The following is an 11,293-nucleotide window of genomic DNA, read 5'->3' as shown; positions in this document are numbered from 1 at the left end:
TGTTATTGTACAAAGAAAAAAAGAGCAACTATTTTAAAAACAGTGCATATATTTTATATTCCTTGTATTCATTTTACAATTAATCTTTGTGTGATTATATCTTCCCATGTATTTGTGAGTTGTTATATTAAAATATTTCTGTTCATAGATACCTTAGTATGCATAATGCTATTTGCACAGACTTTTTTCTATGTACTTTATGTGCATGTATGTAAGTAGATAATTATATATGGATTTGTGATAGATGTGCTCTTGCTTCTACTGTCAGCAATGGTGTTACCCAAATGGGAGAAATATGGCAAAGAAACTAATGATTAATGTACTGTGTAGTACATACACTCCATGTATGTTTCTCTTTCTTACTCTGTGGATCCCTCTCTCTCACTCTGTGGATCCCTCTCTCTCAAAAAACCCAACTGATCATCCAAAGAGTGGACTTCCTGAGAAAGTTGATCAAACAAGGCTAGGGCGGGGAGCAGGACCTCCAGAACTCAATACCTACATTGTAAAAACTTTAAGAACTCTTTGCTTCAATCATTATGAAGATAAGCTGTAAACCAATAAACCTTGAATGTGCACTTTCCATATGGAATAGAATATAAATTTCCATATGAAAAGAAGGATAAAATATGGAAAAAATCAGAATGAACAACTCTGAAAAAAGTTCACTTGCATTATAAAAAATGAAAATGTCAAGATTTTGTATGTGGGGGGAAGAAAGACAAGATAATTTAAACAGAAATGAGCAGCCTGAAAACTTAACACTAGTTAAAATTGTTGCTTTTTATTTAAACATTTTGATTGACATAAAAATATTAGTTTGTCTGTTGCCTTAGCTGCTTTCTGATCAAGATAATGCATCTCTCCTGGCTTTGAAATATATCCTTACAGATCTGATTTTGTTTTTAAACCATTTCTTGCCTTGTTTCTACTAGTCAGTAGGGAGTAAGTGATGAAAGTAACAAAGCCAAATTAATGCAACTAGCCAGCATTAAGTATGTTCAGGTATTTAGGATACTTCCATCTTCCTTGAGATACTCTAAAACAGATGCTACCATGCCATATACAGCTTGTCATAAACATGCAAACCACTTATTTACAGTCTTTGTTTAAAGAGTATTTGTTACCCCAGACAAAATAAAACCCTGCTGAAAAAGAACTGGAGTGAGGGAGGAGGAGGAAGGAGAAAGTCAGGTCTTTGATATGAATCTAGCTGTAGGATCAAGTACTTTAATCTTTCCCTTAATGCTCTCTCAAACTAGCAGAAGTCTGAATACAAATGATATCCAGCTTTGCTCTGGTCACATCACAGAGCTAAACTAGGAGTTGGCATGGTCTCTTCTGCTTTGATAGTACTGCAATAAGGTAAATTGAGATTCTTCTTGCAGTGGAAGTTCACCTGCTGACTGAATGAGTTCAGTGCCAGTCTGCAGAAGCAGTGATAACACCCTGTGCTCTGGTACATTAACCTGCTCACAAGGTCAGACCCTGAAAAGGAACCTGTGAGACTTCCAATATCTACTATATCCTTTCCTTGTGTTGGTGACTGTGATTTCCATGCTGTCCTGGGTTCAGCTGTAGCAGTCATTTTTCTCCTTCTTAGTAGCTGGTGCAGTGCTGTGTTTTCAGCTTTAGTCTGAGAACAATGCTGATAACACACCAATGTTTTAGTTGTTGCCAAGTAATGCTTACCCCAATCAAGAACTTTTCAGTCTCTCATGCTCTGACAGTGAGGAGGGGCACAAGAAGCCAGGAGAAATCAGAGACAGGACACCTGACCCAAACTGGCCAAAGGGGTATTCCATACCACAGCACGTCATGCCCAGTATATAAACTGGGGGGAGTTGCCCGGAAGGCCCAGATCGCTGCTCGGGTCAGGCTGGGTATTGGTCGGCAGGTGGTGAGCAATTGCATTGTTCATCACTTGTGTTTATTGTTTTATTTTTTTTTTCCCCTTTTAGTTTTATATTTTCTCCCCTTGTTATTTCCCTTATCATTATTATTATTAGTGGTAGTAGTAGTTTTGTAGTATACTTTAGTTATTGGACTATTCTTATCTCAGCCCGTGGGATTTACATTCTTTCGATTCCCCTCCCAATCCCGCTGGGAGCAGGGGGGAAGAAGGGGGGGAGTGAGCAAGCAGTTGTGTGGTTCTGAGTTACTGGCTGGGCTTAAACCATGATACATGCCTACAGGCAAATCAGTTGCATCAGTTGGAGTACTGTCACTTCTTAGAGCACTTAATATCATTAACTCAAATTCCTAGTTGAGGAGAGACGACAATGGACCCTACACGATCCAATGTGAATCAAGCAGAAGCCACTTTATTGTTCCCACGATCCCTTTATATACAGAGTTTTCTATCTCTACATGTGGTCACGTGCCCTTTGATTGGTAAAAGCCCTCTTGCACGAGGCAATCACGCAGCTCGGTAAGTGTCCTTATTGGATCACCTAATTCCTGGTGTTCTTCCCATGTATCCGACTGCAGATGTTTTCTTCCTCTTATCTTCTTCTTGGTATGCAGCTACGTGTTTAGAAGAAGCTCTCTGATGGCTGGTTCACATCCTCATATCTTCTTCTTGGTATGTGGCTGCATGCTTAGAAGAGGCCCTCATATGGCTGGCTCATCACATGTCCACTGTCCTCCAAATACAACCCCACAATTCCCCCTTTTTCTCTTTGAACCAGCCAAACTTTCTTCAAGGAATTAGTAATCATGTTAGACACTCCCTTTAAGATACAGGGAACGATTAACAATACAATCACAATTATACTTAAAGTTACAATGCCTTGTTTACAAAGATCTAAAAGCCATCCCGTTATGCCCCAACCCCTTAACCACTTATCTAAACCTGAATTGACCACCGTTAGTTTGTTCATGTTGTCTTTTATCTCCTTGAGACTTTTATGAATTGACTCTGAATGGTCAGAGAGATTCATACAGCACATCCCTTGAACCATTGTGACTGATAACCTTCTACCCCACGTGTGCCCTAGAACTTTGACAATATCACCTGACCCCACAATACTCGCAAACACACAAACTCCAAGGCTCCCAAGTTCCACAGTTATGGCACGGAGTCCTTAGGTGCTGGGGTGTTTTCGGGTGGGTCATGCAACTTTTCTCGCCATGGCTTTACCCACTTGGCTGGTATCCATCTGGTTCCTGTATCTGTAACAACACATGCATATCCTCTTCCCCATGTGATTAACTTAAATGGTCCTTCCCAGGCCCCTGTTATCCCGTTTATAATCATTACCTTACATTGTCTGCTCTTAACTTCTTCCAACCCTCCTTGTAGACCAGCCCTGTGTTTTACCATTGGTGGCACCAAGCTATCTTGCAGCAATCATAAGAAATTTAACACATATAGGACTTTGTTTAATCTCTCTGTTGGTGATATAGTACTTTCTCCCCCTTTTTGTTTTTGAAGCAAATGCTTCAATGTCTGATTCATACGTTTGACCATAGCCTGACCGGTAGGTGAATGGGGCGTACCCATCACGTGAGTAATGCCCCAGAGCTGGAAAAACGCTTGCATGGAATGAGCTACATAGCCAAGACCGTTGTCAGTTTTTATTTCTTGTGGCACGCCAAGGGCCGCTATAGCCGAACACATGTGACTGTGCACGTTTGCTAGATTCGCCAGTCTGAGCTGTAGCCCAAACTGCAAGAGAAAAACAATCCAAGCAGACATGCACATATTTTTGTTCACTGAATTCTGGGACATGTGTAACATCCATTTGCCAAATTTCTAAAGGTCCAGTACCACAAGGATTGACTCCAGGAGCCAAGCCTCCGGTATACTGTTGACAATCGGGACACGACTTGACAATGCCCTGGGCATCTGATTCAGACAGCCCGAATTGGCGGCACAGTACTTTGGCTGACTGGTGGAAAAAATCATGAGACCGTCTGGCTTGTGCGAACCGGTCCGTTGAGGGAGCCGCCCATAGCGGCACTACCAGCTTGTCGGCTCTCCGGTTGCCTTCCGCTAAGCCTTCGATTATTCCTGTGTGACTCCGAATATGGGTGCTAAAATATTCACATTGTCTTTCTGACAGCAATAGCCACAACCTCCGAAATAGTTTGTACAATACCTCATCGTTTCTCTCTTTCAGCAATGCTCATTCTATACCTGATACAACTCCTACTACATACAGTGAATCACAAACAACACTGACTGGTGTTGTCTTCCATCGAGCAAACACTTCTACCACGGCTCGCAACTCCAAATGTTGTGTGGAGCCTTGACAGTCTGTTAAAATTACATCATGCCATTGCCCGTTGGCCTGCCACGTGATGGCAGCCTTTTGAGATCTTCCTCCTGCGTCTGTAAAGACTGTAACACTGTCTACCGGCTGTGCAGAGCGTCTAGGTCGCTCTTCTATTTGACAGGAATGTAGTACACTAAAAAACTTGTGTGGTGGATAGTGCACCTTTACTTCACCTGAATAATCCAGCAACACCACTTGCAATAAAATACACTGGCGCAAAGCCCAAGCTAAATATTCTGCCACTAAAGGTATTATGATAAAAGATGGTTCTTTCCCTGCTATTTCAACAATTCGATTTCGCCCCCTCATGATTAATTGTGCTAGCGCCTCCATTCGTGTTGTAACTGTCCGCTTTGACTGTGCCGATAAAAACACCCACTCTAATAACCACAAGGGATCTCTTCCAGGAATCCATTGCAGTATTATAGCAAAAGGGTGCTGCTCACTATTGATTATTACTAAACCTATCCCATAATCAGGGTTCCAGTGATGGGTGTAGGCTTTATTAACTTTTATGCTAATCTGCTGCAAAGCCTCTTTGGCCTCATTTGTCAACATCCGGGGTGCATTTGCACCACCTCCTCCCCTGAGTAACCTCATCAGAGGTGCCAACTCCTCATTGGTAATACTGCATAGGTCCTCACCCAGTTTAAATCTCCTAACAATTTTTGTACATCATTCAGGGTGTGGATCTCCGTCCGGAGTTCCACCTTTTGAGGTCGAACAACTGCTTTGTCCATTTCCCAGCCAAGATACTTCCATACTTCTGTTTTTTGTATTTTTTCAGGGGCCAATTGTAGCCCGTTTGACTGCAACACATTTTGTAATTCAACAATCAATTGGTCTCCATTCAGCTGTTTTCCGGCTATCAAAATGTCATCCATGTAATGATAAATAAGCAAGTCTGGATGCGCTTCACGTACCGGAGCAAGTGCCCAGGCCACGTAAACCTGGCACATGGTTGGTGAATTTTTCATGCCCTGCGGTAACACTACCCAGTGGTACCTTTTCATAGGTTCACTTTTGTTTACGCTCGGTACAGAAAAAGAGAATTTCTGATAATCTTCTGGATGCAGGGGAAGGGTAAAAAAGCAATCTTTTAAATCGACAATTAAAATGTCCCAATTTTTCGGAATCATATTTGGGGAGGGTAATCCAGGCTGTAACACCCCCATATCCTCCATGACCTCATTAATTTTCCTCAGATCATGCAATAGGCACCATTTGCCACTTCTCTTTGGAATTGTAAAAATTGGGGTATTCCAAGGGCTTGTGGTTGGTTTAATGTAACCTTTCTCTAATTGCTCCTGTCCCTTTCCAAAGCTAAAATTAAAGGATCTGGCAGAGCTCTCTTAATTCCACATTCCTTCTGCCACTCCTGCTGGTTTCTTAACGTGAAAAACATATCTGCATACATTACTTCGCTTTGTTGATATCCCATTATTAATTTTACACACACACACACACACACAAGGGATCCCACAAACACACTCCACACAACTACAATACCTAAAACACAAACAAAATCCAATTAGACAAACATCTATTAAGGACACAATCACAACATACAGTGCAGCCTTAACCATATTATATCGTCAACACCAAAATCGTTACTGTGATAATCCACAATACTAGGTCAAATACCAGCAAGTCACAAACAGAAACAAATCCAAATGTATACCAATCGAGCGCTAGCAGCCGGGTATACGCCTTTACTTACGAGATGTCTGTATCTCAATTTATGGAAGGCTCCAAACAAAATGTTAACCCACCAAAATCCAAACTTCAAACAGACTCCCGCGCAGGATGTCTCCTACGACTTACGGAATGTTAACCAAAACAAAACAATATTTACAAAAGAATACCTTCTTATAGATGGTCCTTGTCTGCTCCTGCAGTGATCCGAGTGAGTCGAGGGGTCCCTCCGGGAAAATTCCCTGGGGGCCCTAGGGAGCCCTGTTCTCAGCGGGTCCTGCAGCCAAGCAGAGAGGGTCCCATCTGGGTCGCCAAACTGATTCGTAGAACTCGTTAAGAACTTGCCAACTTAATTAGTTCGGTAACACTGCTGGCATAAATGAGTGATTTCTCCTTGTCCTTCTACTTATCAGTTAACTTCGCTACATCACCTCCTGAACATCTGCTTAGTTTCAGCTACTCCTTAGCTACGATCCTGTTTTGGCTACAATAAATTTTATGCGAAGGTCATAAGGTTCCAAAACTATGTCAGCTACAACGATTCATCTTAGACAAGGACCCTTGTTGTGTTCTTTTGGTCGGGCCTTTTTTAGGTTTGGAGAGTTTTGTTTTTATATACAAAGCCACCAAGCTTAAAGTTACTTAGAACTAAATTTTCTTATTTACAAAAGATTATATTGCATTTTGTACTTCCTTGTCTCAAATCCCCCTTTTTTCCTATCCTTTGCAAATTCTTTTGCAATTTTTTTTTTTCCCCCCACTAACGCATTCTGAATAATCCCTCTCCATCGTCATGTCGGGTCCCCGTCACTTTTAGCAGTTTCGCCTCTCGCCTCCCCCCACCCCCTGGAGCTACCCGCAGCTTGCTATCACGCCCTCCTCCTCCCCCCTGTGTTCTTCTCATAGAATCATAGAATCGTAAGGGTTGGAAAGGACCTTAAGATCATCTAGTTCCAACCCCCCTGCCATGGGCAGGGACACCTTGCCCTAAACCACGTGGTTCAAGACTCTGTCCAACCTGGCCTTGAACACCGCCAGGGATGGAGCATCCACAACCTCCCTGGGCAACCCATTCCAGTGCTTCACCACCCTCACTGTAAAGAACTTCTTCCTTATATCTAGTCTAAACTTCCCCTGTTTAAGTTTGAACCCATTACCCCTTGTCCTACCACTACAGTCCCTAAGGCAGAGTCCCTCCCCAGCATCCTTGTAGACCCCCTTCAGATACTGGAAGGCTGCTATGAGGTCACCACGCAGCCTTCTCTTCTCCAGGCTGAACAGCCCCAACTCTCTCAGCCCGTCTTCATACGGGAGGTGCTCCAGCCCTCTTATCATCCTCGTGGCCCTCCTCTGGACTCGTTCCAACAGCTCCATGTCCTTTTTATGTTGAGGACACCAGAACTGTACGCAGTACTCCAAGTGAGGTCTCACGAGAGCAGAGTAGAGGGGCAGGATCACCTCCTTTGACCTGCTGGTCACGCTTCTTTTGATGCAGCCCAGGATACGGTTGGCTTTCTGGGCTGCAAGCGCACACTGCCGGCTCATGTTAAGCTTCTCGTCAACCAACACCCTCAAGTCCTTTTCTGCAGGGCTGCTCTGAATCTCTTCTCTGCCCAACCTGTAGCAGTGTCTGGGATTGCCCCTACCCAGGTGTAGGACCTTACACTTGGCTTGGTTAAACTTCATAAGGTTGGCATCGGCCCACCTCACAAGCGTGTCAAGGTCCCTCTGGATGGCATCCCTTCCCTCCAGCCTATCAACCAAACCACACAGCTTGGTGTCGTCAGCAAACTTGCTGAGGGCGCACTCAATCCCACTGTCCATGTCGCCGACAAAGATGTTGAACAGGACCGGTCTCAACACCGATCCCTGAGAGACACCACTCGTTACAGGTTTCCAACTGGACATCGAGCCATTTACCACAACTCTTTGCGTGCGGCCATCGAGCCAGTTCTTTATCCACCGAGTGGTCCATCTATCAAATTGATGTCTCTCCAATTTAGAGACAAGGATGTCATGCGGGACAGTGTCGAACGCTTTGCACAAGTCCAGGTAGATGACGTCAACTGCTCTGCCCCTGTCCATCAGTTCCGTGGCTCCATCATAGAAGGCCACCAAATTGGTCAGGCAGGATTTCCCCTTAGTGAAGCCATGTTGGCTGTCACCAACCACCTCGTTGTTTTTCATGTGCCTTAGCATGCTTTCCAGGAGAAACTGTTCCAAGATTTTGCCAGGCACAGAGGTGAGACTGACTGGTCTGTAGTTCCCTGGGTCTTCCACCTTCCCCTTCTTGAAAATGGGGGTTATATTACCCTTCTTCCAGTCATCGGGAACTTCACCTGACTGCCAGGATTTTTCAAATCTGATGGACAGTGGTTTAGCAACTTCATTCGCCAGCTCCTTCAGGACCCGCGGATGGATTTCATCAGGTCCCATGGACTTGTGCACATTCAGGTTCTTAAGATGGTCTCGAACCTGATCCTCTCCTACAGTGGGCTGAAGGTCTTCGTTCTCACAGTCCCTGCATTTGCTTTCCAAGACTTGGGTTGTGTGGTCAGAGCATTTGCTGGTGAAGACTGAGGCAAAGAAGTCATTAAGAACCTCAGCCTTCTCCAAATCCATGGTAGCCTGTTCTCCTGATAGCTTCTGGAGAGGGCCTACATTGTCCCTAGTCTGTCTTTTATTTGCTACGTATCTATAGAATCCTTTCCTGTTATCTTTTACATCCCTTGCCAAACTTAATTCTAGCTGGGCCTTAGCTTTCCTAACCTGGTCCCTAGCTTCTCGGGCAATGCTCCTATATTCTTCCCAGGCCGCCTGTCCTCGCTTCCACCTTCTATAAGCTTCTTTTTTCCCTCTAAGTTTCCTCAGCAGCTCCTTGTCCATCCATGGAGGTCTCCTGGCCCTCCTGCTGCACTTTCTTCTAGTCAGGATGCAACACTCTTGAGCATGTAGCAGGTGATCCTTTAATACCGACCAGCAGTCTTGGGCCCCCCCGCCCTCTAGGACTGTATCCCATGAAACCTTACTAAGGAGGTTCCTGAAGAGGCCAAAGTCTGCTTTCTTGAAGTCCAGGGCAGTGAGCTTGCTGCATGCTCTTCTCACTGTCCTGAGGATCTCAAACTCAACCATCTCGTGATCACTAGAGCCAAGGCTGCCCTGGAGCGTTACATTTCCAACCAGTCCCTCCCTGTTGGTGAGCACAAGGTCCAGCATGGCACCTCTCCTCGTCAGCTCCTCTACTGCTTGAAAGAGGAAGTTGTCTTCCACACAATCGAGGAACCTCCTGGATTGCTTGTGCCGGGCTGTACCGTCCCTCCAACAGATGTCAGGATAGTTGAAGTCCCCCATGAGGACCAGGGCCTGTGAGCATGAGGCTGTTCCTATCTGTCTGTAGAGCTCTTCATCCACAGAGTCCTCTTGATCAGGCGGCCTGTAACAGATCCCCACCGTAATGTCCCCCGTTGCTGTTTTCCCTTTGATCCTGACCCACAAACACTCTGTTACCTCATCACCCGTCCCCAGACAGAGTTCCGTACTCTCTAGCCTATCACTGACATAGATAGCAACACCCCCTCCCCGTCTGCCTGGCCTGTCTTTTCTAAACAGCCTGTAACCTTCCATTCCGACATTCCAGTCATAGGAGCCATCCCACCATGTTTCTGTGATACCAATGACATCATATTCCCGTAGCCTTGCACACATCTCTAATTCCTCTTGCTTATTCCCCATACTATGGGCGTTTGTACAGAGGCACCTTAGCCAAGCTCCAAATGAAGCTGACTCAATGGCTGGGGCAGCTGGAACATCTCTACATCACTCCAAGCACTTATTACAGGTGCTGGCAACTGACCAGGAGTGTTGGGATGGATCAATGCTCCCCTCCCCCAACACATCTAGTTTAAAGCTTTCCTGACCAGCCTGGCAAGCCTCCTACCAAAACAGCTCTTCCCCTTCTTTGTCAGACCAGCTCCACCAGCCTCCAGTAGATCTGGCCTCCCAAATGGAGCCCCATGTTCTAAATAGCCAAACCCCTGACTATGGCACCACCATTCTAACCATTTATTAACCTGCCAAACGCGCCTAGCTTTTTTAAGGTCCTCCCCTTTGTCCTGGAGAATCGATGAAAAAACTATCTGAGCTCCAGAGCCCCTAACCACCTCTCCCAGGGCTCTGTAGTCCTTCTTAATGTTCTCCAGGCTACTGCTATCTATATCTCTAGCACCCACATGGACCACTAGGAGGGGGTAATAGTCAGCAGGACTTACTACATCAGGCAGCCTCTCAGCAACATCCCTGATCCGAGCCCCTGGCAGGCAACACACCTCCCTCGAGACTGGATCAGGCCGGCAGATGGGTGCCTCTGTGCCTTTCAAAGTAGAGTCCCCTACTACTATGACCCTCCTCTTTTTCCTGGAGGCATCAGTAGCGATCCTCTTTACTGGTGCATCAGCAGGGTGCTCATTAGGTGTGGTGGGTGCTTTCTCATTAGCCCCCTGCAGAACTGCGAAGCGGTTCTGGGTGGGGACATCAGATTTAGGAGGAAGCCCCTTGTCGTTAATTGTCCTCTTCCTCCTTTTTTTGTTAGTTTTTCTCGTAATTAATTCCCAGCTTCCTGGGTTGCTGCCCTCCTTCTTTCCTATATGAGCAGTGCTAGACGTTTGCAGCCCCTGCGCAGTTTGGGCCTGGAGCAAGCAGCCCAGCTTCCTCTCAGCTTCCTTGGCATCTTTTAGCTCACCAACAGCCTCCCGCAGCTCAGCCACCTGCTGCAGGAAGACCTCCACCAGGGTGCACCGAGTGCAGCCCTGTCGATTGTGCACCCTCACCTCACGAGACCAGTCGAGGCACTTTCTACACTCCGAGGTCTGTGCCGCAGCCTCCCCTCTCATCGGCTCTGTCTGGGTGCCTACGCTGGCCACCGCCGGGGCAGAGCTCCCACAGTGGGCCCTGGTCCTGAGGTGAGTGCTCACCATCCCGCTCTCTGCCCGCTCGAACTGCCGCGCAAACTGTCATGCCACGCCCTGGTCGCCCGCGCTCCCTGGGATGGGTTTTTCCCCACTGAGGGCTGGTGCCGTCACTCCTGGCGCCGCCCCCTGTGAGTCAGCTGCTCGCGTCAGCTAAGCTGCCGGCTCCTGGGCAAGTCCTGTCGAGGACTTGAGGCTCCCTCGGTCGCTCTTGCCGCTCCGAACTGAGGCTCCTGGACACTGTGCTTCCCCCCGCTCCGGTGTTAAAGGCGTCCTCTCTGGAGATACTCACCTCGAGCGATCTTATCTCTTTCCAAGTCCTCCAACTTTCGAAGTAGTTTCTGCGCCCAGTCC

The sequence above is a fragment of the Strigops habroptila genome, chromosome W (genome assembly GCF_004027225.2).
Source record: "Strigops habroptila isolate Jane chromosome W, bStrHab1.2.pri, whole genome shotgun sequence".
Classification (NCBI taxonomy): domain Eukaryota; kingdom Metazoa; phylum Chordata; class Aves; order Psittaciformes; family Psittacidae; genus Strigops; species Strigops habroptila.
Note: the sequence above shows the minus strand (reverse complement) of the source record.